We start from the raw sequence: 26,913 nt of genomic DNA, 5'->3' as shown, positions 1-26,913 counted from the left end.
ATTCGCCTAATTGTCTGTAGGTTTTCATCTCCCAAAGAGGACCCCAGTATCTTTTGGGTATCCAGGAAACTAAGCTTCATATCCAGTTTTACTAGAAGAGGAAGATCGTCGCTAGCATCCATTTGTAGAATCTTGAAAGTTTACATGCATTTAATAACTTAATCTGAGGCAAAGATATAATTCAGAATGCTCTTGCCCTGGAAAGTTTCTAGATATAACTGTGCTGGGGAACTCTTTTCGAGGGTATGCTGGATAGTAAAAAGGCTGTGTTTGCTAAAGAGATTTTGGAGTTGCTGAGATACTAGGCATACAGGCTGGTCGTCATCTGCCCTTGCTCCTAAATATCTAAGATTAAAATCACTGCAGATGATGATGTTATATCTAGCGTGGTCACAAAGCACTACATCCAGAGTTTCTGCTCATTGTGACATCCTCTCCACCCTCCCTTGGCCGAAGGAGTTAAAGAACAGATTAACTATTAAGGATTTTAGCTTATGGTGTTTTGATGTTAGGGTTTCCAACGTAATAGCTTGCAACATAGTATCCTGGATGGAGACTTTACTAACTTTGAGGCTCAAGCCAATGTTTAAGTATATCGAGAGGCGGCCAGAAGGCCACTCAAAGATGTTTCTTTTTATTGCAGATTGGTGCATTTCTTAAAATCCAGGAATTGCCAGAGGGTTAGTTGACCAAGTTTCTTTGAAACATAATATATTGGCAACCCTCATAAACTGTTATGCTGCATCGTTTTTCAAAGTCTTATCAAACCAGCCACATTCCAAGAGACAATTAACAACTGGTGTGTCTTCTCTGTCTCCTGGTTTTCATTGCTAGGAATGCAGCTGTGAATTAGTGTGGAGGATGAGAGGGGTCACCGCTTCAGAGTGCTTCGGAGTGCTGCTGGGGCAGAAAGCCACAGAGCCAAGGAGCTACAGCGCCCAGGAGCAGGCTATAGTTTGTGGTGGACAGGAGGAAAACTGCCTGTGCTGCCATCCATTTGCTTGCTCCACCACAACCACTGCGACCCGCCGGAGGAGGGGGGGGGCGCTTTCTGAGCAAGAACCACTCTTGAGCTGCCTCTGAGCAGGAGCCATCTGTCTTGCCGGCTTCCCCTTCTCTCTCCTTCCTTCCTGCTTGTGGTTGCGGTGAGTGGGAGACCCCGGCTGCACTCAAGGACATATAAGGTGGCACAGGTGACCATCAGATACTAGGGTATAAGGACACAAGGACAAAAAGAAGACATGAGGAAGACACAAGGAAATCACGAGCTTGAAGTGAGGTAAGGGTCTGCGAGTTTGTAAGCTTGTGAGCGCAGTGGGCCAAGGCGCCCAACGCAGAGTGTGTGTCCCGACTCCCCTCGGAGGCGGCCCAACTAGGTCTGGGTGCGGCTTGAAAGGGGTCTGGTGAACCCAACTTGCACCAGCCTGCAGTCCTTCTCAAAGCTCAACTCAGCTCAGGCTCAGCCATATTACATCACACCAAGCCATGCCTAATAAAAGTTCAGCATCAACCACCAAGCTAACCCGAGCGAGCAAGCAGGTAGCTACAATACCTCGACCATTAAACCACATTTGCAGCCGTCAGTTCCATCTCCTTCCGTCAAAAACATTGGGAGTGACCTAGTAGAACTACTGTGTCACGGATCAAGGATTGAGGCAGCTGCCTAGCCCTACTTTTGATCACGCTGGCTGCCTGGACACCTGGGCCCTCAGACCAGAAAATGTAGAACCAGAGGGGACACTCGCTACCGTAAGTGCATCTTAGCAAGGTTGGGATCCAGGGACCGCACCTCACACTCATGACAGCCCATAGGAACCTTCTGGGCTATTGGGAAGTAACGGGAGTGATGAGTTTACAGCTACCTGAGTGCCAGCAATAGATACATGGGCCGCAATTTTGGATTCAATGCAAACAACAGCAACAGCCCTACAGTTTCATTCTCATAAAATGGCTATCCACATGGATTTGCAAAATACACTGGCTGTGTTTGTGGCAGGAATTGATGGCAAGCTACAAGAACTAAACTCACTGATAACTAGGGTGCACAAAATCAACTGAAGGACTTTGCTATCTGCTACTGTAAGGAGGTAGTAGATCATTTGGCACAATTGCCAGCATCCATCGAAGGAATCCTGAAAGAGCTTTGTATCTCAGGTAACAAGGAGGAGGCGGTCGTACCCTTGCCTTCGGGCCCACCTGCCCCCCGTCAGCTCAAGAGTTCATGGAGGTGAACCGACATAGCCTGCCCAGATCTCCAGCCAGAAGACCATGTAAAAAAGAGGGATGCACCACCACTCCAACAGCGTCAGTTAACCAAGAAGGCACTCTGGAACATTCTATCCAACAAACACACCCTTGGGAATTGGAAGGGCATACTCGCCAACACCTGACAAAGAGAGAGCGGAAACGTGCAAGGAAGGGTAAGAAGAACATACAGGTGCCCCCCATAGACACCATAGAAGTGTCAATTTGCAAATTGGAGGATGAAGATATGGGAGCAACTCCCTCAAGTCCACCACAAAACACAGTTTCACACTGGGGATCGCCGACTCCCTTCCCGGCATCGGCAGGGCCGAAATCCAACGGTGCGGCCAGGCCTTTCCTGGATCAGCAAGTTATCATTCTAACACAGACCCGAGAGGGCAACCACGATGAAACTGGGCACCCCGTGGGCAGACAAGTAGAGATGGCATTTAGGTCAGATTGATCAGGAACCCATTTAGAGCAATCAAGCCCTGCAAATAACACAAACCAGTCCATGACGACCTATGGTCCCCAGTTGTTATGGAACCCGGGAATTAAGTCTAGGGGTCCACAAGATACTCTCAATCGATCTACCGTCCTCAAATTAACAAATGCTTTTCCGGGACTAGGCTGGGTGTCTTCTGAAGATATTGCAGCTATAAATTTCAAACAAGCCCAGGGCTGCCAATAATCGGAACCTACATTACTAGTATTTGCATTACCAGTCCTCCCATTGCGAATTTTGGAAAAGAAAAACATCCTAAAAGACTGGGGAATTGAGGTTGTTCCCTATTTAGGGGAAAGATACCAATTTCAGCCACTGCAGGACTGCCTCTTAAAAAAGAAATAAGTAACGCCCTTGTCGGTTCTGCAAGGAGCAAAGGGGAAGTCTAACACTGGTGAGTCTGTCAAAGAAGTAACTGGATAAGGGATGACAGTACAACTAGATCTGGAAATAGAGTCATGGGAAGATGATCCCCAAAGAAGGATCATATCCAGACAAACATGGATAAGAGGCCAGTCCCAAGACAAATGGTTTTGGCTTCCGACGGCGTTAGCTCCCAGGCCACCACTAACAAGCTGACCGATAGATCCACGACCGCCTGAACTGCCAGGCCCATTGAGTATTTGCTCTTGGAACATAGGAGGCCTCGAGTCCAAGCTGCAAGACCCAGAAGTCTTTACATTTTTGGTTTCCTTTGATATTATAATGCTGCAAATAAACATGGGCACAAATGAGTCTTCCCTTAATGGGGTATGTGGAACTTAGTAAGCCTGCGGTAAAGCCTAATACTTTTGGAAGGGCTAAAGGAGGATTAGCAACTTATATTAGCACTAGACTTAAGGCCAAGATGCAAGACTTGTAGGACAGAGATCAGCCATTCTTGAAGGTTTGCTTGGATGACTGGGCGAAAGACATATGTGATCCTCTGATCTTAATTAACGTTTATGTTAATCCTAAAGAGAAAAAGGTTATAGTCAATAAACTTCTAGATCATCTGCTCCATATAAAAAACTCATTCAACTTTGTCCACTGGCTTGTCTCAGACGATTTTAATCTTAATCTATTTCATTCATTGAGTGAAGATCACGTGCAAATAGCAGTCCCACTGTCTACTCAAACTCTGCCTCCTCAGAGGAAGAAAGATAAAATTAGAGAAAAGTTTATTAAGAGCTGTGAGTTAGCAGGTCTCTTTGCACTGAATGGGCAGCTACCGTCGGACATTCCGCCTACCTGGACAAGAACCTCGGAAAAGGTGGTTTCACACCTAGAGTATATCCTGGTAAGCACTTCCTTATTTCATTTTGTGAGTGATTTCAGAATACAAGATCATTCAGGTAGCAACCATAACCCTCAAATAACCACAGTTCAGAGCAAAGTACATATCCAGGAAGAATCATATCTCCTTAAGGGTGCAGTCCATTCTGAAAATTTCAAGAGACTAAAATGGAGTTCTCGTTTGGTTAAAACACAAGCGGAGGAAGCAGTGGTGACCCTGGAAAGCTTGGCAAACGAACCGCAGAATGTAGTTGCCATATGGGAAACTCTCTAAAAAAACCTTGTTAATCAATCTCTGCCAAAGGGCAGGTCTAGGGGTGCATATTTGGGACATAGCAACAACACATGTATGCCTCGTGCAATACGGTTGAGGAAATCGGTGGTGAATAGGCTTTTGAGGCAACTGTGGAAATACCCGGAATACTGATCCATCTTAAAATCTCTACCGGAGGAAAAGAAGCTCTTAAAACGGGCCCTTTGGCTTTTCAAAAAATCTAAACAAGGAACACTATGGGCAAAACTACATTATGCATCGGCAAATTCCAGACGTTTCTGGAGATTGGTTAATAGGATTGAAAAGGGCCCCAGGGCAGCCAACAACACAAATATCAACAAGGAGTTATGGGTGGGATACCTGAAATCCCACCTGAAGGAAGCACCCTCAGCATATGCTGGTGCAGCCCAATGGGAGAAGGACTTCAGTGGGTCAGAGGCCCATAAATCCATCACATTCACCCCATTTGAACTAACAAAAATAATAGAAAAGTCACAGACAGATTGTGCACCTGGCCCTAACGGTCTACCCCAGGCCCTGTTTAAACAGTTGACAGCAAGATGGGTGGTCCTCTTTACTGTTATGTTTAATTACATCTTGGCAAACAGGTATAATCCCGGAAAGCTGGAGGGGCTTGATAATCCATCCTGTTTATAAGGGAGGGAAAGCGTCCCAGCCATCCAACTATTGTCTAATTGCCCTACTGGATGTGGACCTTAAATATTTTTCTACAGGTCTCCTGCAGCACTTATAACGGTGGGCCTTGGACAATGGTATGCTCCCCATTAACCAAACAGGGTTTTCTAAAAAGCAGGGCACCCTAACTAATGTTATGGCTCTTAGTTTAATAATTAACAGAAAAAAGGCTACAGGGACGCCCCTTCATATGTGCTTTGTGGATTTTAAAGCAGTGTTTGATTGTGTCCCTCGAAACAAACTGTGGGCAAAATTACGACAATGGGGGCTTCCAGCAAATTTATTGAATGCCATTGTTATGCTCTACTCAAATACCTGGGTAAAAATAAAACTAGGGGAGGAGTCCCACCTATCTAGGTCAATTAGGACTGCATCTGGATTGAAGCAGGGTTGTGTTTTAGCTCCATTTTTAATCTATATATATCAGATTTATCTCCAGTTTTAGACAACCAGCCAGCCCACTCCCCCTCCGTTGGCAGCCGCCAAATATCTCACCTGCTTTACACAGACGACCTGGTTCTGTTTAGCAACTCCAGAGTAGGTCTATAGAAACTCCTGGTCAGTTTAGGAGGATATGTGCAGGCCAACGATCTGGAAATAAATCAAGGTAAAACTAAAATAATTCCCCCTATCCGTAAACCCTCTATATCTTGTAAGTGATTTTTGAATGGGTGTCATATAGAGGAGGTGACAGCATATACATACCTGGGAGTCAGGTTTGACTTAAAAGGTACATTCACGGGCCATAGAGAACTAATTAGGGAGAAGGCTCAAGTGCTAAATCGTGCTTTTGGGAACTTAGCAACATCAGTCCTCGGGCTCCCTCTCAAGTCGATGACCATAGTTATGAGAGCCAATTTACTAGCTACTCTCTCCTATGGTACAGAAATAATGAGGGGAGAGGAGGTGGAGCTGTTAGATAGGCTATTAATAAAATCGTATAAGCAAGACTTTCGGCTACCCAGATCGGCTTCGCTGGCCCAAATTAGATTGGAACTCTCCCTAGTAAAGCAGTCCCTGGATAGGTTGGCCGCTTTTACTAAGGCTTGCTATAAACCAAGTCGTCCTACTAAGGGAACACTAGCTAACCTATTCTGGAAGGAAATTAATTTGGAAAGGTGTAATAGCAATTTCAAGGAGCATTTGGAAAAAAGTATTACACAGTTGGAGCTGGGTGAATTATGGGGTAAATCACTGCCGTCCTTTGCCTTTAATAAAGTAATAAATAAATCAGCCAAAATCTTAAACTGTCTAGGAGATATGGAAGAGCTATCCAAAAGATCTCATGGATGGTTGGTTTTAAACTCATATAGACTAGGTACTGAACCACCCATTCTGTCTGCTCCTTTACCCCTGAAATATAAACAGAGCTTTTTATGGCATAGATTGAGAGTTCTTCCAACCCTTGATTTTTTACCTAAATGGAAAAAGGAGGCTGAGATACAAACCCAGGATTGCAGATTATGCCACCAGACGAGGGAGACATTGATCTATGTGGTCTGTATATGGCCAGTTCTCCAAAGGCAGAGAAGGGAATTTAACGCTCTAGGAGTTCGGTCCTGTAGGTCAGCGGTCATTTCAGCATTGGACCCAAGTAATGGAAAGTTACACATCAGGCCAGTTCAGTTCCAGAGAATTTTTATTTCCCTTGTCTCTACCCCTTCGCTCCCGCTAACAAAGGAGCAGGAGCTGTTTTCCTACGCCATGGAGTGTGAGGGATAGAGATGTTTTTATGATCATGTTGGTTTATTTTGATGAATTATTGTTATAATGTCGGGAAGTTCGCCTGTAAAGCCTAAACATGATATGTCAGGTCGTAATGGACACTAGGATCACAGTCTAGGAATCTAAGATTTTAGGTGTTTCTAATATGGGGTACTGCACTCTGGGATTGTGAGTACAATAGTTTGGCTTGCAAAGACTAAATGTGATATGCCATGTCAAAAGGGATAGTAGGATTTTCTGCCTAAGAACTGTTTCTGGGGGTTTCTTTTAGTATGTGTATGTTTACTCAAAGCCTTTGCACCTGCATTTCACTGAATATCAGAGCTTTTGTATGTTAACAGAAGAGGGTTTTGCGGGGGATGGACAAGATCACCCCTGGCATTGTTAACTTGGCATAGTTTTTCAATGTGTTTTATGATTTTTATTAAGTATTATTTTTTTTATACCCAACTGGCATTTCATCTCCATCTTCTGGTTGTCATTGCTAGGAATACAGCTGTGAGTTAGTGTGGAGAGTACTGGGCATCCATGTTGAATTTGTTGTGTTATTTTCATTTTCAGAGTCAAAAGACACCTTTCTGATGCAATTTGTTGGACTTAAATAAGTGCAAGATATGGAGACATTATTGTTTGAGCCAGGTGGATTGAGAGGCCCTACCCCTTTTAGAATACTATAAGTCCAGGCTTTTTGATGTAGGGGTTCGCTTGATTTTTTTGGGGGAAGAGGGTATTTGGGGGGCCAATCTTGACCGCCGTTATGCCCCATTCCTCCAGGGTCTGCTTATTTGCCAATACCCGTTTGGCCAGTGCCGGGGTACTTAAAGACAGTATTGTTGATTTGCGATGTTTACTATACTTAGATCGTACCTTAAATGCTACACTCAAGATGTTGCCAGAGTTTGTATTGATCGCTTCTGGTAATGCCTTAAAAAGCCATAGCAGATTTGAGTGATTCAGGCTGTCATGATTGCCTTCTGAGCGATATTGGGGTATGAGTGCCAGCTTAGCTGTGGCTATGGGACATCTCCGGTCATTCTTTCCTTCCAGATTATTTGTATGGGTGACTTTTAGTTGCTCTAACATAGTCCCAACTGTGCTGTCAGGGCACAACCCATTGGGTACAGAGTCAGCTACTGTTTGGAATTCAGACTCTTGAGACAAGACAACGGCACAGGTCTGGACTGATATGGCATATGAGCAGAGGTGAAAGATTTGGGGTCTGGTAAAAGTTTTGCTGGAGTGATCTGAGGGCTCACTAAGCATCAAGCATTTGTTGCTAATATTACATTCCCTCGAGTAGGCCGGTGGCCGATTTCTACTAAAGCTCAGTGCAGGCTGATAGACTGATGGCTGAGACGGCTTCTGATTTTCTGGGGGCTTTTTGTCAGTCCTCCTGTGCTTGAAGAAGGGATATGAACTAATTTCGTTGGGGAGCACCACTGTTTGTTCCTTAATATGCTGGACTTGGATTTGTTCCTTTGCTGCTTTGCTTCTTGCCATTTTTAAACTTTTTGGCTCTCTTTGACAGCGCCTTTGACCAATGTGAGTCCGCACTGCTTGCGTTGTCCTTGGAGGTGCACTTGGTTTCTGTCTTTCTCTCCGTATCGTGTTAGGGAAAGGCAGGAGGTTGTTGCACTATAATATCAGGCTCTGTGTGGGCATTCACTCTAGTTTTGGGCATATTAAGCATTTTTTTCCGGCAGGGGCAAAAGGCCCATGGGCACATTTAATTTTGTAGATGCTTCATCTTCCTGGGTTATTATGGGATTGAATGTGGTCATTGGAGTCTGATTTGGATGTTTGGACAGTATTGAATCAGACACAGGCTGCCTGGCTGTGCCTGAGCTTTGTAAAACTATTTTCCATTCAGAAATCATGGAAGTTAATACTTCCACAATTGGAAGACAAGCGCATGATGATAGATCATTGCTAAGCATGTTAGTGCTGATGCAAAGCCCTCTTTGTTCCAACACTGTGAGCTTAGCCTCCATCTTGGTGTTGGATGTGGCTAACGCGTGTATAAGGTCCAATAGCATCTCTAACTTGTCCGACTGCCAGATGAGGGCATTGATTGTTGCAGTCAGGGTTGCGTTCATTGATACCAGTAGCTTATTCTGATCTTCAGCTGTTTGGAGTTCTATTGGAGCTGCCTTCTGCTGAGTGCTTGAAAAGCCCATCTGGCTAAGATTGTGGGACAAGAATACCTAAGCTTTAAAAAAAGTCACTATAGTTTTCTTCGCCGCAGCCCAGCTGCCATCAGCGACAGATAAGGAGTCCTCCGTAAAGGCCTGCATCTCCGTTGGGTCGGTCAAGGGTCCGAGTTGGAAATATGATTTCACATGTGGCTTTTTGTGCTTTCCTGAAGAAGTCCAGAACCGTTTTTTGTGCTGGTGTGCCCTTTTTTGCTTTTGTTGTTTTGGCACTATTCCCATTAGTTTGGCTATCTGTCATTAAGGTGGAGCACTGTTCCAGACTAGAAGCTGCCTCCTTAGTGGGTGCTTTGGGTCACTCTTTGTCCCGTTGGAGCAACCTCAGGGCATTTGCCGGCTTCGAAGACCAGAGCGCACAGGACAGGGAGAAATCAGTGTGTGCACCCTCCTGGGCTGCTTTCAATAGTACTTTCAATGATGCTTTCAAAGTTGCTAAGTTAAAGGTCAGTCTGGCTGAAAGACGCCTTGCCACTTGGTTGAATTGGCGGTGGAAAGACAGTATGCAGGATATTTCCCAGGCTAGTGGATACATACTTGGTGTATTTAATGAAACTGCACACCTTCTTGTTCTAATTTCCAGGGCTTTAGGTGTTTTGGGCGCTGCTTGTGTTGGTACCAGTACTAGAGGACCAGCACCAAGGGATGGAAATGCCTTTAAAAACAGTGTTGCAGATATCTGTAAAGCAAAAAAGGCAAAGGTGAGCAATTGCCACTATCAGCTGGGTCTTCAAGGAAGATAATGTCAAAAGTAGACGGGAGGGAACTGAACTGTACGAGCACGGGCTCAGCAGATTTGAAGGGTCGGAGCAAGGCTCGCCGGACCCCTGCAAGCCACACCCAGCACTAGCCGGGCTGCTTCTCAGGGCTCTGGGGCACACTCTGAACGGCGACTACCTACAGCGGTTGTACTCCACCCTAATCTAGCCCTGACCTCACTGTGGTGCCTAGTGCCTGAGCCCAAGTTCTCAGGAATGACTGAGGAATCTGAGGGAGGTATGGGACCTGCAGCCCAGCTGCCCTGTTGGTCTTGGTAGACGCTGCCCCAGAATAGAAAATTGCAGGATTACAAAAGGGGCAATAGGTGTCTTGGAGTCGAGAAGCAGGAGGAGGCTGCTGCAAGTGGTGTCAAGCGCACCCTGCCAAAGCTCTGCCCCTCACCTTGGACCTTGGCCTGCTCTCCTTGAAGTCTCCTTGGAGTCTCTGAGGTGAAAGGGAGGTTGCAGCGGAGAGCAGCAGGGAGCACGAGCAGGGAGCAAGGAGAATGAGCTTTTCCTTCAGCAGGCACTCCATGCTTCACACATCCGCTGCGCACCTCGCTGGCCTCCGAGGATCAGCTGAGGATCAGCCAAGGATCAGCCGGCTTGTAGCTCGCTCTATCTTGTGTGGCTCTCAGACCGCTCACCGTTATGGCCACGTCCCGACTTGTGAGCGATTTCGACCACCTTAGTCCTTATGGTGTATTCAACATAGGAAAAAAGTCTCTTTACAAATAAATACATTCCACATAAAAAAACTGCTGCAGTGAATAAGTAGCACATCTCCCACCAATTTAGTGTCCTCATAGGGAACAAAAGGAAACAAAAATGCCAGTAAATCTTTTAAAACAAAAATCTGTGGTACCTGGAAAACATGTGTAACTCTACGACCCCCATTTTGTAGTCACTGATCTGGGGATCTTTGATGTGACAGGTTGGGAGAAAGGAAACTCTTATTGCCTCTCTACACACTGCCATCTATGACTTCTACACATCAATTGTACAATCTGATTTTTAACACAAAATGAAGAAAAATTGGCATCCCTTTTAAAATATTTTAAAGCTACGTGGATTGGCCCCCTAACCAGGCAGGTCCTTGAGGAAACCACACTTTCCAATTGAATGGTGGAACTGCTTGTCGACATGTATAGAGAGAGGTACAAAGACAAACAATGTCATTGAGGGTTGGCTTAATTCTTTTAATGGCTCTATTGGTAAACATCACCCCAACCTGTATCACTTCCTGGAAATTTAATAAAAATAAGAATAACCAGACACAATCTTTTCCAGGTAGTATGTCTAAAGAGTTTCCAAAAAAGTAAAGAAATATCTGAAAGACTGTTGACCACATTCTAACAGTTTTCTATATTGGGAGGTTCAGACTACCCTGAAAACATTGCACACATCTTACATTATTAGGGCCTAATTATGAGTCTGGCAGTCACTAGACAGCCAGACTCACGGTTGCGGTCTGACCAATGCTTCTGTGGCGTTCTGACTGCTACATTACGACACTAGCTGTCCAACCGCCAGGGTCCCGCCATCTCGGCTGGGATCACTAATCAGTGATCCCTACAGGCAGACGGCGGGTGAAGGTTGCAATCAGCAGGCTGCACGCAGTACCACCCTGCTGCTTACAACCTGGTTCTCCACCAGCCTTTTCATAGCAGTTACACTGCCATGAAAAGACTGGAGGAGAACAGGTGCAGAGGGCCAGACAGTGTGCCTTATGAGGGTGATGGTGCCCCCGCCTCCACTTTCCCACTGGACTTACGGGCAGAAACCTTGGTTTCCACCTGTCAGCCCAGCAAGAAAGTCATAATGGGTCCGGCGGGGAGGTCGCCACTACAGTGGTGGTTGCACTGTCGGGTGTTTGGCAGAAGGGTATTTGAAAATCAAATTATTATTTTTCTAAATAAATGTATGTTAATGTAACAAGTATATTAATATGATTTACAGAATGAATGCAAGGGATAAAGAGGTATAAGGTGGGAAAGTATCCTAATAGTCAAGTATTAATTAAAATACTTGGGTTTTACATTGTATTTTGTAATTAATATTGATTTCAAGTTAAAATAATAATTATGCTTGTGTTTTTAAAACAAAACCATACAGAATTTTCAAGAGCTGGATGCAGGATGCAAGGCATAAAGGGGCATTGGGAGGGTAAGTCTATTCATATTCGGGTATTAATTAAAATACTTAGGATTTTTTTTTTGAATTACTATTTATTTAACATAAAAATAATAATTTTGCCTAACTTTGAAAAACATATATAAGTTTGAGGGCCAGGATGCAAGGGGTTAAAGGGTATTGGGTGGGGAAGTCTATTAATCAGTTATTAATTAAATTATGTTTGTACTTTTTCAAAAATTAACATAAATTTACATTAAAAATAATAATCATTTAAAGAGAGTACAGATAAGGTTTCGGGACAGGATGCAAAGAGATATACTGTAGGGATGTTGGGTGAAGTATATTAATACTCAGGTATTAATTATACTTGGACATTATGTTTTTAATTAATGTTAATTTAAATTTAAAATAATAATTGTTTCATGTTTTCAAAAATATATATAAGGTTTAGAGAATGGATGCAAGGTATGTATTAGACTGGGAAGTCTATTAATGTTCAGGTACTTTTTAAAATAGCTGGTTATTACATTTGATTTAGAAAATGATATTAATGTAAAGTTAAAGTAAACATTGATTTTATGGTTCATTTAAAAAACATATATATTTTTTAGGGATAGAATACATGAGATGTAGGAGTATTGGAGGTAAGTGTATTAACAATTAAGCATTGATTAAAATACCTGGGTATTATATTTTAATTTGCAATTAACATTAACTTACATTAAACATATAATGGTCTGCCCGCCAAGCTCTTAATGTGGCAATCGGACCACCACAGTCACGGTGGTCTGACAGCCACCACAAGGCTGGCAGTCTTCAGACCACCAGCCTCAAAATCTGGCCCATAGTCAGGGGTTCGATGTTGGAGGCAATAATTGCCCTAAGAGGTCATTGAGAGGTGGATGTAGGTGGCCATGTAGGACAAAAGATGTGATCTGAAAGCAGGTGAACTGAGCTAGATACAAGCAGCTAGGCCTCTGAGTGCATGATGCACCTAATATCTCTTTATCACACAATGGGTAGTAGGGTGATTGAGGTATAGGCACAGTGCAAGGAGAGAATTAGCAGGAGGTTACTCTCCAGATCTTGCAAGCAAGAGGCTGTGAATGTATGTAAATAGATGCTGGCTTTTATGAGCTCAGGGGGTCGGAGTATCAAAATGTCAAAGGCAGATGATGGCAAGCACTCAGGCTCCTAGTGATCCAATTGCAAATATGCTGATCACTTAAGGGTTTCTACTGGGAGATTTTGATGAAGCGCTCAAATTTTCCAGATATGTGCATGAGTAACTTACACACTCCAGGTTAACAATTTGCAAGATGGGTTTTGTAATCTTATTTTATAAAGGAATAAGCAGGACTACAAATCCAAAAATGCAAAGAAAAAACATGGGCTGCATGAGCAAAGCGCAGACTTTGGAAACTTGAGAACTGTGATATTTATTGGAGGGCATCTATGGTCCGGAACTGCCTTAGTATAGATGGAACAGCTATCCATTCATTGGTTTGTAATATTATTGGAGAGCAGAGGATTGAAGGTATATACAAAACTTAAACGGTTGCAGAATGGTGAATAATTGAAGTCCTACATATTGATAAACCAGTCATTTAGAGGTGTATTGCACATATGGGGCTCCTTTCTGTCTTCTTTGTGGACAGAGCAAAGGACAATGTAGATCTTAACCATATGTGTGTTTACTGGATAAACAAGAGCCTCATCCAACACTTGTGTGACCGTGAGGGCAGGTCCATAGAGAATCCACAAGAGGACATGTGGCCTAACGACCAGAGAGGCTGACTTCAGATCTCGGGACCAAGACTGGGGTCCTGGTGTCGGTTCAGCATCCTGTGAGTCTGGTTAGATCACTTTATCTTCAACGCATGAAAAAATAAATTAATCAGACCTTGGTGGTCCAATGCCCTTGGGCTGTTTGTGCTATACAAAAACTGCAAAAAACTTGCTGTCCAGGCCAGTATCAATGATCACCCACCCTTCTAACCACTCTTCAATGTTAACCAGGGTATAATAGTTATATTTTAACAAGGGAGGAAGTACTGATGTGCCTTGAAGTGCACGTTGTCTCTCTGCGGTAGTAACCAAGCCCCTTCTGCAGTGTGAGAAGGCTGAGACCCAATGCCCATCTAGAAAACCATAGTTACAAAAAGCAATAGGCACCCATGATGCACAGCCTATGAAGGAGATAAAGAACATCTGTCACAATTTAGGAAACCTCTGGCTCCTTCACCTCATTTATAGATGGAGGCATCACTTGGTTGGCATTCATGCAGTTGCAGGTTACACCACCATCAGTAAATTTAAACCAGCAGCTTATCCACCATGAGGCCACTGGCAGGTGTGCAACGTTAGCATGCATGCCTTTTACATGCCGCCTTTACTATGTTGATACCTTTATCACACATGACTTTACCGTGCATGCCTTCACCCCACATGGAAACTAAAAGTAAGGTACATATACATTTATATATACTGAAGTGTTGATCTAATTATAACATCCCTTTAACCTTTGTTTTTTTCAGTGGATTTGTAGTTTTTTTTTAACATAAAGTAATAGCCAACCCTCGCTGCATGTGGCCTTTGGCTATGAACGGTGGGGGAAGGCTTCAGGGATTGGCCAGCAACAAACCCCTGGTTTCAGCTAACCTCATACCACACACGGCCAACAACAATGCGTACAGTGAAGTTTGTAGCAGGGTCTAGCCTGCGGCCAGCCTCTGCATCCAACCCAGTGGCGCAGTCCCCTCACCAAGTCACTTAAGGTTCTTGGGACCCTATCCACCTGAGCCTTTTATTAAAGGGTGCCACTTTGGGCCATGTGGTCTTTGGTTTTTTATTAAGAGGAAGGGGTGCGTGGCCCCCGCTCACTGAGCCACTAATGGCCCTGGGGACCCCACTCCCCAGAACCCGTATTGTTCCTGGGAAGTGGGGTCAAGAATACAAGATACAAGGAAAGACCATCTGTTTATCAGAAAGGATTAAAGGGAGTCATCATGCTGCAGCACTGGGAAGTGGCCCAAGAAGTGCCTACGGTTGTGCTTACGGAGCCATAAAAGGTTGCTCTTCCAATGGAGACTAGAAAAGAGGCCACATTTTCCACAGCTATAAAAGATGACCCAAGGCCAGCATGTCACAAGGCCTGGTTGATGTTATGAATGGAACAGGTCTTGATGGACAGCAGATAAAGCTGGAGAGAACCTCAATATCAATGTCGGTAAGTCCCACAAATGGTTATAATGCTGCTGCCTTCCTGAAACCACCACCACCACTTGATACCTCCAAAAAGCAAAATATTGGAGATAGATAGACTGCTTGGATAGAGACATTTGATGATTTCATTGATGTGCTAGAACAAACAGAAGACAAAAAGAATATCAATTACCTGTAAAATTTTGGGTTGCTGGTATCGGTGTAAAAGACACCCAAATGCTCAAAGACATATTGTGGCATATGCAAGCCAATGTTTGTCCCACACCAAAAGTGCTTATTCACAATCTGAAAAAAACGTTTTGCAGTGTAGGTTTGTGAAGATTTCCATGTGTTCCTATATGGAAAACCATTTTACGCTTCTGACAGATCATCAAGCATTGCTGACCATCTTTGGCAAACCAAAAGCCAAGATTCCTCCTGAAATTGCACATTGGGGGTCTATTGTTACAAGAGTGCAACTACACTACTGTGCATTGTTCAGGGAAGGATTAAAACCCTGCTGTTTCTTCAGAGTGCTTATATAGTGTCAAGTGTGAAATCAAACATGCCTGCTGCTATTTTGTTGGAACAAGTTGTCACATCCGTGAGTTAAGATAGTGGCTTGTTAAAACTGAAAGACATTATTACACATCAGTCATGGAACCAATATAACCGAACTCTCACCAGTGACAGTTAATACCAGAAGTTTAAAAATGTCGAAGATTAACTGTCCATTAAAGACAGTATCATCCTGAGCGGTATGAGAACTGTAATTCTGGAGAGTCTGCAACAACAGATATTTAAAGTGGCCAATGAAGGACATTGTGGAATCATTGCCACAAAATAAGCTCTCTGAGATCGAGTTTGATTTCCTCATCTCGGTGAAAGAGTTAGAAAAGAATTATTGGCCATAAGAATGCCTGGGAAAGAATTGCTGTTGACTTTTTTGGACCACTGCACAATGGACATCACCTGATGGTGATTGTGGATAAATACTCTTGTTTTCCATTAGTAGAAGATCTCTTATCTATCACTCATGAAAGATAAATTAGACTGCATTTTTGCAACATGAGGGATTCCTGCAATTTTAAAATCTGAATAATTGCCCACCTTTCAAGAATTGAGAATTCAGACACTTTCTGAATCTGCTGAATTTGAAGCATCAGAAGTGCAATCTATTACATCACAGGCTAACAGCCTTGTTGAACGTTTCATTAGTTCATTGAAGAAGGCTGTTCAGCATGCTACATTGTGAAAGCTCGAACTCAAGACTGTCTTGAATTATATCCCACAAGCTTACCGTTTGACTTCTCACTTCACCAGAGGTGAAAGCCCTGCAGCATTGATGTTTGGGAGAGAAATGACGATCAAGTTATTTCAATGGAGCAACGGAAGATCAAGAACTGTGGGAGAAACCCGCTTACAAGAATTAGGGACTGATTTAAGAAAAGTGGTGCTGCACCCAGTGCAAATTTTGGCGCTAACCTTGAAAAGTACATCAATAGCGCCAAAAAATGTTGATGCTCTTGCCCCCTACCCTGCGACATGGTGTGCTGTATTTTAGATTCGGTAGTAGGGGGCGCTAAGGGGTGCAAGGATTTTCTTAAATCTGCCCCTAGTCTTTTAGCTTACAACATGGGGCATATTTACAAGCCCCTTGTGCTGCCAGTGCGTCACTTTTTTGATGCTCCAGTGGCGCATAGTGCAGACTCATATGTATGAGGCCACACAAAGTTACTTTCACTGGCTTTTCATAGTCTCATAGATATAGAGTGAGGCATCGCAGTGCAAGTCGCGGCGTTGCCTTACACTGCGTCAGGGGGGAATTCCATAGGTGTTGGGGTGAGTTTTCTCATGCAACACCCATAGGTTTTGACGCATTTTCAGATTTACAAGGCAATGTAAACCAGGGAATGCATCAAAATCTTACGCCTCCCCGGGGCAGGTGCAACCAGGAGAAATATCTTTACTTCTCATAATTTCGCCATTCTATGTGTGCTGCATTCTGGAGCACAGGTTGAAAGAGGAGAACGCCTCCTACGATTGTTTGTGTCCGGGAATGTTCCCCATAGTGCAAATTACTCAATCCTGCATGCAAAACAGGCACCCTTGCACCATGGTACAAGGGTGCCTGCTTTAGCACTAGGCAGCAAATTGCACACTAGCGCAGGGGGAAAGGACAGAAATGCATTGTATCTCGAAAATACGATTCATTCCTGGCTTTTTCCTGTGGCGCAGGGCAGTGCAACAAAGTCACTTGCTGCCCTTCCCAGCACCGCTTCCTTATAAATGTGCCCCTATCTATCTAACCGCTTTGACATATTTAACAACAATAAGAAGGCAGACTACAAGGCACGCTTTTAACCTGACCAATGGTGAAGACCCCACCTGGCTGACCTGACCAATTACTGCCTCACACAGTTAGAGATCTTCCCTAATTTGACAGAGATTGTTGTCACTGAAAGTACTTCTGCACAGAGGGAGCACTTGCAGCAAAAATTAATGTAAAATGGAAGCTCTGCTATCGTGGTCCATTCAGCATGTTAGCAGATTATCCTTCCATTTTCCTGAAAAAAAGATATATTTGTTTCTAAAAAATTAAGATAAACAAACGTCACTGATGTATGTGAAGTGTTCTCACTGCACGCCTTAGCTGTATTTCAATTTTATTGCCTGAAGGATCGGGCAGAATATTTTCGCATCAGAAGGCACATCCTAAACTGGACACATCTATCTATCTATCTATCTATCTATCTATCTATCTATCTATCTATCTATCTATCTATCTATCTATCTATCTATCTATCTATCTGTTGTAGCATCTTCTCCGGCCTGAGTACCTACCAATGAATACACCACACCGGGAGTCATGTTTTACAACTCTTTATTCATCTGTGAGTTACTGTGAGCCCAACATTCTAAACCTGTATTCCTTTCAACGCTTTCTAAAACTTATGTCACAGCTCTATCGAGTTCTTCAGAAGCCAAAATGGTTCTGTCATTTATATTCAGGTGACACATCACCTCCTCTGTTACATTAAAAAAAAAATCCCAAACATACACAGTCATAGCTTTGCATACATTATGCATGGCGCATTCATAATGTGGCACAAAGGGTTACAAATTGGCACAATGCATGCATTACACCACTTTGTAAATCTAGCCCAGCGATCTTTGAGGCCTAACACCACATTAGTGTCAATTAAATGATGCCAATGTGGAGCTAGGAGGCTTATTTACAAGGGGCCTTGCTGCACTGCCCTCCGCCACAAGACATGGCTCATAAAGATATTTCTCCTTGTTGCGCCTCCCCTTGGGAAGAGTAAGTTTTTGATGCATTCCCAGGTTTGCAACCCTGCAAAGTGACTGTGTGGACTTGTAGATATGGTCCTGCAGAAACTGCAGCTGGTGCGTCACAAACGTGACGCACAGGCGGCACAGGAGGCTTGTAAATAAGCGCCAAGACCTATTTTAATCCTAAATTTTCCTCTGGCTTTTGTACTATAATAATGTAAGACTTATGGACGGTGTTTCTGAAAAAGATTTGTGTTGGAAATATTTGATTTTGTCGAAAGCAAAATCTTTTGGTGGTTCCTAAGTTTGCCCTGCACATGTTTTTATTCAAACAACACTGCCAAGAATGAACAATGCAAAAAGAATGCTATATGGTGGTCATACCAGACATGAAGCAATGTACTGATGACACATGAAAACACTACCGATGGCCAGTGATTTAAATAGAAATATGAAAGTGCTGGTATTCGCTATTGTGAGTCCCAGTTTGCTTGTGCGAAGTGCTGGTAGTCTCCCAAACGAATTAAAGTACCTTCCCTTATGAAGCATTTCCGATGGGTATTTCTGCCCAACAAATATGTTTATGTCATATATCGACTACCGCCAACGAATTGAAATATCAACGAAATAAAACTGTTTTCCTGATATGGCCCACGTTCTTAATATGAAGAACTTGGATGCATTTGTTCCTTTTGCAAAAGATTAGGGCCATTGAAGGAAAGAAAATACAAATTTTATTGATGTGCCTTGTAGAATAAGATATCGCTTATGAGCAATTAATCTGTGAACATTTAAATGTAAAACCCAGTTGCAATTCTAAAATGACGATTCTTGGGGACGGTCCCTTTGAAGTCGAAGCTTAACATTGGAAGTGACCATGCTTCCATATTTCTAGATAGTTTTATTGTTTCCAACATTCAGTACAGATAGTTGCATCAAAACTTGCAGTTTTCATCCAATATCGTAAGCATCTGTTGAATATAAAATGAAATAAAAAAGCAACAATAAAATTCAATATGCATCATGACCAAAGAGCAGACTGGCGTTATTTCCATGCTTTCATACAAAAAACTGTATAAAAATAGGCTGGTCATTATTTCTCTTCTGTGGAGCAGACCATATGCTTTGTATTGAGTGCTATCAGAAACATTCTCTCTGACGCTAAGGCATAGAGCTGCTCACATGACACAGGCTCCTAATATAGGCTCAGGCACCAGTTCTTAATTTGTGCTGGTGGTAGGCAGCAGAACTCTTTTTTTGCGGGTCCTCTGGCTGTATTATGGAAGAGCCCAGGGGGTCCAATGGCGTTTGTGCCCGCTTTACGCACCCCTCGAGCACTTTGGTATGACAAAAGGGGCTGCAGATGCATGTGTGGCCCCTTCTCTAATACCAATAGCACTTGCGCCAGCGCTATAACCAGAGATGGTCACTCATTTGATGGGGGAGTGGCCCATGCAAATGAGGAAATCCCTTTGCATCTGCGCCTGCGGCGTGTTAAAGAAACAAGCACAAAGGCAAAGCAGGGGCACTGACAATGCACCACCTGAAAGGTGGCACACTGTCCGATCCCCCCCTTGAGGGCAGCACCCTGGAGGGGCAAAGGGGGTTCTAGTGATCCCACAGACATCCCCTTGGAGGTGGGTGCAGTCACTCACTGCACCTGCCTGCTAGGGGATCTCTAATTCCCTTTAAAAGTGCAGGCAGTTGCTGCCTGCACAGTGAAACCCAAGTGGTTTTAAAGCAGCCCCTCTTTTTCACTTGAATGCGCTGCCTCCAGTGCAGTGTGGTGCACTTTCTCTGTTTGTGCATAGTGCACCTCTTTTATGGTGCACAGTGACAGAAACAGAGAAAGTGTGCCCTATGTGTAATAGGGTCGCAGGATTCCTAGTTTTTCATCATCATACTTTGACCCAGAGTAAGAGGGAAAGGCAGAAAAGAGAGAAAAGAGGAGGGAAAACAGTAGAAAGTGAAATACAGGAAAACAGTGATAAAGGGAGAAAGTAGAGTTGAAAAAGAACATGTAAAGTGAGCTAGAGAAAAAAATAAGGGTGAAATAAGTAAGAGGTTCGAGATGGAATGAAAAATAGGCAGCCTTGATGTTTGGCAATATTGACATTCATCCGTGTGACAGCAGGCTCCTAAGAAAACCACTGAACTCCTACACTCATCATCTTTATTTTATTGCTTTTTTTCTTTTCCTTTTCTTTTCTTTTTTTACAAACTAAGCACTGCCTGACATCTCAGGAGGATTTGCATATTTTTTTAGGATACATTTTAGTAGCCTCTCACTAGTTTACGGGGAAACGCAGTATCTAGGTGGCCTTAACAGGTAAACTGAAGAAATAACATTACCTTTGTGGGACAAAGCAGGAGCTCATGATACGGCTGCCATCCTAGGGTTTTCTAGCTACAGCCAACTGAAACCAGCAGGCCACTGGACATACTTGGGGCACCTTCACTGCCAGCATTATGTTTCCTAAACATTATTGGTACAGTTCTCAAACGTAATGTTTACTCACTCGGCTTCATTTGCTGCGCTTACATCCTCCCTTGCCTGAGGCCTAACAAGGTCACTTTGAGCCAGTGTGGGTGTCCTTGCTCATGAGGTGCATACAAATCCATTGCTGTGATGTATAGAACTACTAAATTGACTTCATGTTTGGACCTGTCTGTTAGGATGACTGTACTTTGCATGGCCAGGACAGACTAACCTGCATCACAGGTCGTGCTCCCATTCTGGCAATAATTCTAGGAAATGATTTAGAAGAAATCAAGAGGCTTGTTCATTGAAACTGCGGGAACGGAAATATCTCAAGGAAGTAGAGGTATGCGATTTCTACAGCATGTGTGTCCTTGTTTATGCAAGAAAGGACGCACGATGCGTTTGATAAACAAGTATGGTTAAACGAGCAATAAGAGCGAACATTGGGCTGGAGCGCGAAAACAGTGGTGCCTGGGAAAGAGGAAAGGGTGTAAACCTGTCAGATCCGTTTTGGGCGGTGGGGTGGTTCAGAGCCTATAAAGGCTACTGGGCCCTAATTGTGGTGGTAGAGTCGTTTGCCACAGATGTCCCATGGTCTGTCCTACTATGACTCTGCAAACTGGGCACTTTCCAGATCTGACTTTGAGGCTATCAGGGTTGAGAAGTCACAGGTTTCACAAGGAGGTAGTGTGGGCAAGAGCTAAGAGAACTCAACAATCGACTGGCAGATTACTAACTTAAAACCCAGCCCACCGCTTAATGCCCAAACTAGTGTTTATCTGATACTGAAAGCAAGTACCTCAATCACACCAACAGAGCTAAATGCTACTCAATTAAACTTAAGTAAACAAGTACAAGGTTGTATCCATAGTGGCGTTCTTCGGAAGGCACTTCACCCACCTGCTCAAGTACCCTTCCTCCACTCAGGTAATCCTAAAAGGTTCAGTACTCAATATTTGGTGGCAGAGGACTGGATTAGGCACAGGTGCAGATTACATCACTATTACCTGAAAGGTGCTTAGATGTGCAACTTATCCACTCGTTCTTAAACCTGGTTTACTTTGGGCAAAAAGTTTCAAGTCCTCATGCTTAACTTCCTTGCAGCATATTTTAGTCCTTTTGGTCCGGTCGCAAGTGAAGCCCTGTGACGCCTGCGTGCTGATTACCACAGGTAGGATAGTGAGGCGGATAAATCCTGCATGTACGGAGTACCTTCTCTCTGGTGCTGACATCACTGGATGAATGCAACACGACAGGTCCAGATATCAGAGCACAGCCTCACAAGCAGTTGCCTCCTAACAATCTGATTAAGCTCACAGGAGTGACATACTGGTATTGTCTCCCAGGACAATCAGGTTCACAGCAGTGACATGCACTTGCAGCCTCCCAGGCAAATCAGGTTCACATAGACAATGTACAGTTGTGGTCTTCCAAGTCGACCAGACTCATATAGGCAATGTGCAGTTTAAAAACAAAAAATGTTTTAGGCAATAGGGGGTCCCTCTGAGACCCCGTTCCCCCAGACCTGGGGGGAGCCGGGTAAACTAACCATGCCTTCTTATAACTTCTTGTTGATTTTTCTCAGGACAGAGCATGCACTGCTAATTACCTCTCATGTTACAGCACACATGGCATGTTTTATGACATCATTGAAAACATGACTGTAGCGTCTGCAATGACATAATTGATGACAACACTCTGCATGGTGCTAGATGAGTTACAGCGACTTTTACAGTTAAAAAAACAAGAGCCATTCTTACTTAACTGAGGATTTTTGTGTCCAATTATCCTGTGGCAGGAGTAAAAGAGTGTATATTCTTGGAACTATTATCATCCGTCAGGTTTGCACAGCCAAACCACACTCTCACAGATATGCCAGGCATATTTTACATTTACTTCCAACCTACAATCTTGAACTAACAGAGCTTTCCATCTTATTCTGCAATCTAGGCCAATTGACAAAATGTAATTAAGACTGATCAGTTTCCCCAGCTGGATGTAAAGGAAGGGAGTCTCCTGTGTTCTGAGGGAGGGAGGAGCAGACAGATAAGAAAAGCCTTCTTGCCAGGGTGTCTCCTTCCCTAAAGAAATGCAAATGTGTGCAACTGCTAAATCTGCAAATGTATAGGGGCTTGGAAATCTGCAATGACTTTAATCTAAGGAGTCACAAACCTTTCTGATGACAAAGATATTTTCTTTTGGAGAGATACTGTAAGGGTGTTCCAAGGTGAGCTGTGGAGTGTGTGGTTTTATTTGACTGTTATAAAAAAAAAAAATAGTACTCTGTATAAAGTGCATATTACTGAAATTTGTATTTTAGGAGGACTTTTTTTTATTTAACCGAAATGTATTGGCACATTTTGTAGCAGCCTATATTATGATGTGTGTAAAGCATGTTTAAAATAAGGACTTACACATTCACAGTTCTTTCAGAGACCTCGGTACCTCATAGTACTAACAAACATTGACAAAGCCAATAGGTCTAGTCTAGGTAAGAGTTATTGGCTTTCCTAATGGGTTTTAGCCATGTTATACACCAGAGTGGCTGCTGTTCAGCATGGCTAAAAGTTAGTGGCATAGTCGTGTAAAATAGAGTAGAGTGGCATAGGAGCAATGGCGTAGAGCACAGAGGTGCAGAGTAAAGTGCAGTTGGGTATAGTGCAGTTGTTTAGAGTACATTGGTTAGAGTACAGTGGTTTAGAGTGCAGTGGCATGGAGTGGTGTAGCACAGAATAGAGTGACATAAAGTGCAGCAGAGTAAAGTTGCATACACTAGACTGGCAGAGACTGCAGTAATGTAGAGTGGTGTAGTGGCATAGAGTGCAGAGCAGACTTGCGTGGCATAGAGCGCAGTGGCGAAGAGTGGTGCAGAGTGGAGTAGTGTAGAGTGGTGCAGTGCAGAGTAGAGCAAAGTGTTGTAGAGTGCAGTGGTGTGAAGTGATGCAGAGTACAGCAGCATAGAGTGCATTGGCATAGAATGCAGTAGTACAGAGTAGAGTGTTGTAGAGTACAATGGCAGAGAGTGCAGTGTTGCAGAGTAAAGTGTCAGTGCAGTGGTGTAGAGTGGCACAGAGCATAGTGGTGTGGAGTACAGTTGTGCATAGAAGAGGGCAGTGGCATACAGTGCAGTTCAGAGTACATTGGCATAGAGTGCAGTGGCATGGAGAGGCATGGGGCAGAGTAGAGTGGCTTACAATAGAGTGGCAGAGAGTGCAGTAGTGCAGAGTGTGCAGTGGCATAGAGTGCTTAGTAGACTTGCGTGGTATAGAATGAAGTGGCGTAGAGTGCAGTGGCATAGAATGCAGTTGTACAGTGTAGGGTGCAGTAGTGTGGAGTGGTGCAGAGCAGAGTGGAGTATGCATGGTGTGGTAACACACTGCCATTACAGACAACACATTTTTGATTGAAATGAATATTACATTGCAAAGACATACAATTTTTCAAATAAAACTATACAGTGCACAGATAATGATGTGTCAAAATTGCATCACCTAATGCAATGATTTGTTTTAATCCTATAAAGGTATTTGTTTCCAGCACAGTTCAGAATTAACAAAAATGTGCTTAATTTGTACTCCTAATTCTGATATATTCTGAAGTTTATTTAAATGTTGTCTTGTGATAGAAAAAACTCTTTCCTAACCCCAGTATCCAGCGAAATTGTTGCATACATTTTCTCACTTTGAAGTCAGAGAAAGAAAAGTAAACACTAAGTTCCCGCCGAAGACAGAGCCTAACATTTGACCTTGTTCTTTGAATGCACAGTAAATGTGATGAGATAAGAACAATATTTACATGCCTGTTTACAGAAAAGAAGCGCTCAGAAGGATATTGTAAATAAGGTTTGGGTAAGGGAGGGATGAACTCAAGCTACATAGCCTAAAACAAATAAAGCCAGCAAATTAAAAGCAAAGAAATGCGAGTTACAAACCACAAAGCCAATGGCAAGCAATGGGGGCAATCCATTCCCAAGGAAGCTCTATGAATGTACTTAAAGTGACAGCAGTGGGATACTTTGTGGGGAAAGTCCAATAGTTAAGTCCAGTTCGTATCTTGCAGAGGTGTGACCACATCAATCACCCAGGTAGTATGACAAGAAAACCAGGAGATGTCGCAATGTTGTAGGAAAGGTCTGTACACCCATTCTATCAGTTTGCCAACAGTCCCTATGGTGTAGAGCTTCTGGCACACCTCATGTAGGGTTAGTGCTAGGTGGTAGACATGAAATAGGGCATTTAATGATTGTTTAAGAGGGATGTGAGTAAGGAGTTGACTGGGGTGAAGATGGTAGTCTGCCACAAGGGTTTGGAAATTTAGTAGCTCGCCTACCAGGACCAAATCCCCCAATTCTTTTTTTGATAAAGAACTTTATTGTTTTTTTTTGCAGAAACAGGAGAATACATAACACAAAAAGGGTCACCTCCTGCTCCCCCAAGCAAACTGCCTTACAATATTGTACATATAATATAATTAGCATAGACACATTTTGAACGGTAACTGGTACCTATGGCAACAGGCCGCCCCATGGCAAGTCACCTACACCCCAGGCGGCCTCCCACCTCCCCACACCCTCCTGTATTTGTTCAGGCATCCTCTTGCTTCATTTATGAGTTTCTCCCGCTGGGCACACCAGTCTATCCCACGGCTCCACTTGGCCAACGTCGGTGCCACCTCCGCTTTCCAATCAGCCACAATATCTATTTTGGCCACCAGACATGCCACTCCCAGGAAGAGTCGATCAGCCCTACTAGCCCCCACTCCTTCCTTGACCCCCAATAGGAGCAGCAGTGGGGCCGCAGTCACCTCCACCTGTAAGACTCCGGAAATCTCAGCCACCACCGCCCTCCAGTAAGTAGCAATGGTCCGGCAGACCATATGATAGAAGTCGGCTTCAGGGCCAGAGCATCGAGGACAGTCAGCGTGGAGTCTGAGACCTGCCTTATGTAGCCTGATGGGCGTGAGGTATGCTACATGCAGGTAGTATGTCTGTGACCCGCGAAAGTGGGTGGCCATGGTCAGGATCCTAGGGGCCATCAGCACCTCCCTCCAGTCCTCCTCATCCAAGGGGCCTAGCCACTCCTCCCACCTTCGTCGGAGCTTATCCAATGATTGAGCAGTGTTGGTAACCAGGGAGCGATAAATCCGCGACACCCACCCTTACCCAGACCTCCCATCAACACTTTTGCCTCCATGGTACTGAACTCAGGAAGGACCTCACCGGCTGGGATATATATGCGCAACGCATGTCGGAGTTGCAGGTATTTGTGAAACTGGGTCTTATTAAGCAAAAAGTGCTTTTGAATGTCTTCAAAGGACCGCATATGCGACCCCTCCCAGACATCCCCAAGTAGTGAGATTCCTATGAGGTCCCATCTCTGAAACCCCTCCAAGGCCAAAACCTCTGCCAACCACCCCCCATGCCACAATGGGGTCTGCTGGGTGAGGCTGGCCCACCACCATGACACCCTCTGAGCTTCACGCCAGCCCATCAAAACCACCCTTGTCACGCCCAGGGTAGCGCGAGGGCGGCTGTACGGTGCTCCAAGCACCTTGGAGAAACCCATCATCTGAAGTTCCAGTTGGTACGCCGGGTCTGACCAGCCCCCCCACCATCCAGTTGTTTATCACCAGCAGTGCATTGCTAGGTAGTAGTAGTAGATGTTAGACATCCCCAACCCACCCTCATAAATGTCCCTTTGGCAGATGCTAAGGGCTAGCCTGGGTCGGGCGCCACACCACAAAAACTGTCGCGCTACAGCATCTATTTCTCTAAACCATCTCCGAGGCACTGCGTAGGGGAAATTTTGCAACAGGTAAAAGAACCGGGGGAGTACCATCATTTTAGAGAGTGCTATTCTGCCCAGGAGGTTAAGGGGCAAGGGACGAGTGGGGAGACGTTAAGCACCCAGGCCAGCTCCGGCAACAAGGCCACATGCACAACCAGGTACCTGAAGCTGTTACGCTTAATGGGGATGTCTTGCTGCCAATCTACACAGTCCCTGGAAGGGTGTAGCAGCACCAACAGGGACTTACTAGGATTTAGGGTCAAACCAGAAGCCTCTCAAAACTGGCCCAGGACCGAGGCCCACTGCGGGCGGGGTTCGCTAGAAAAC

The sequence above is a fragment of the Pleurodeles waltl genome, chromosome 1_2, assembly GCF_031143425.1.
Source record: "Pleurodeles waltl isolate 20211129_DDA chromosome 1_2, aPleWal1.hap1.20221129, whole genome shotgun sequence".
In the NCBI taxonomy this organism is placed as follows: domain Eukaryota; kingdom Metazoa; phylum Chordata; class Amphibia; order Caudata; family Salamandridae; genus Pleurodeles; species Pleurodeles waltl.
The sequence above is the reverse complement of the archived record's forward strand: the minus strand, read 5'-3'. Positions refer to the sequence as shown.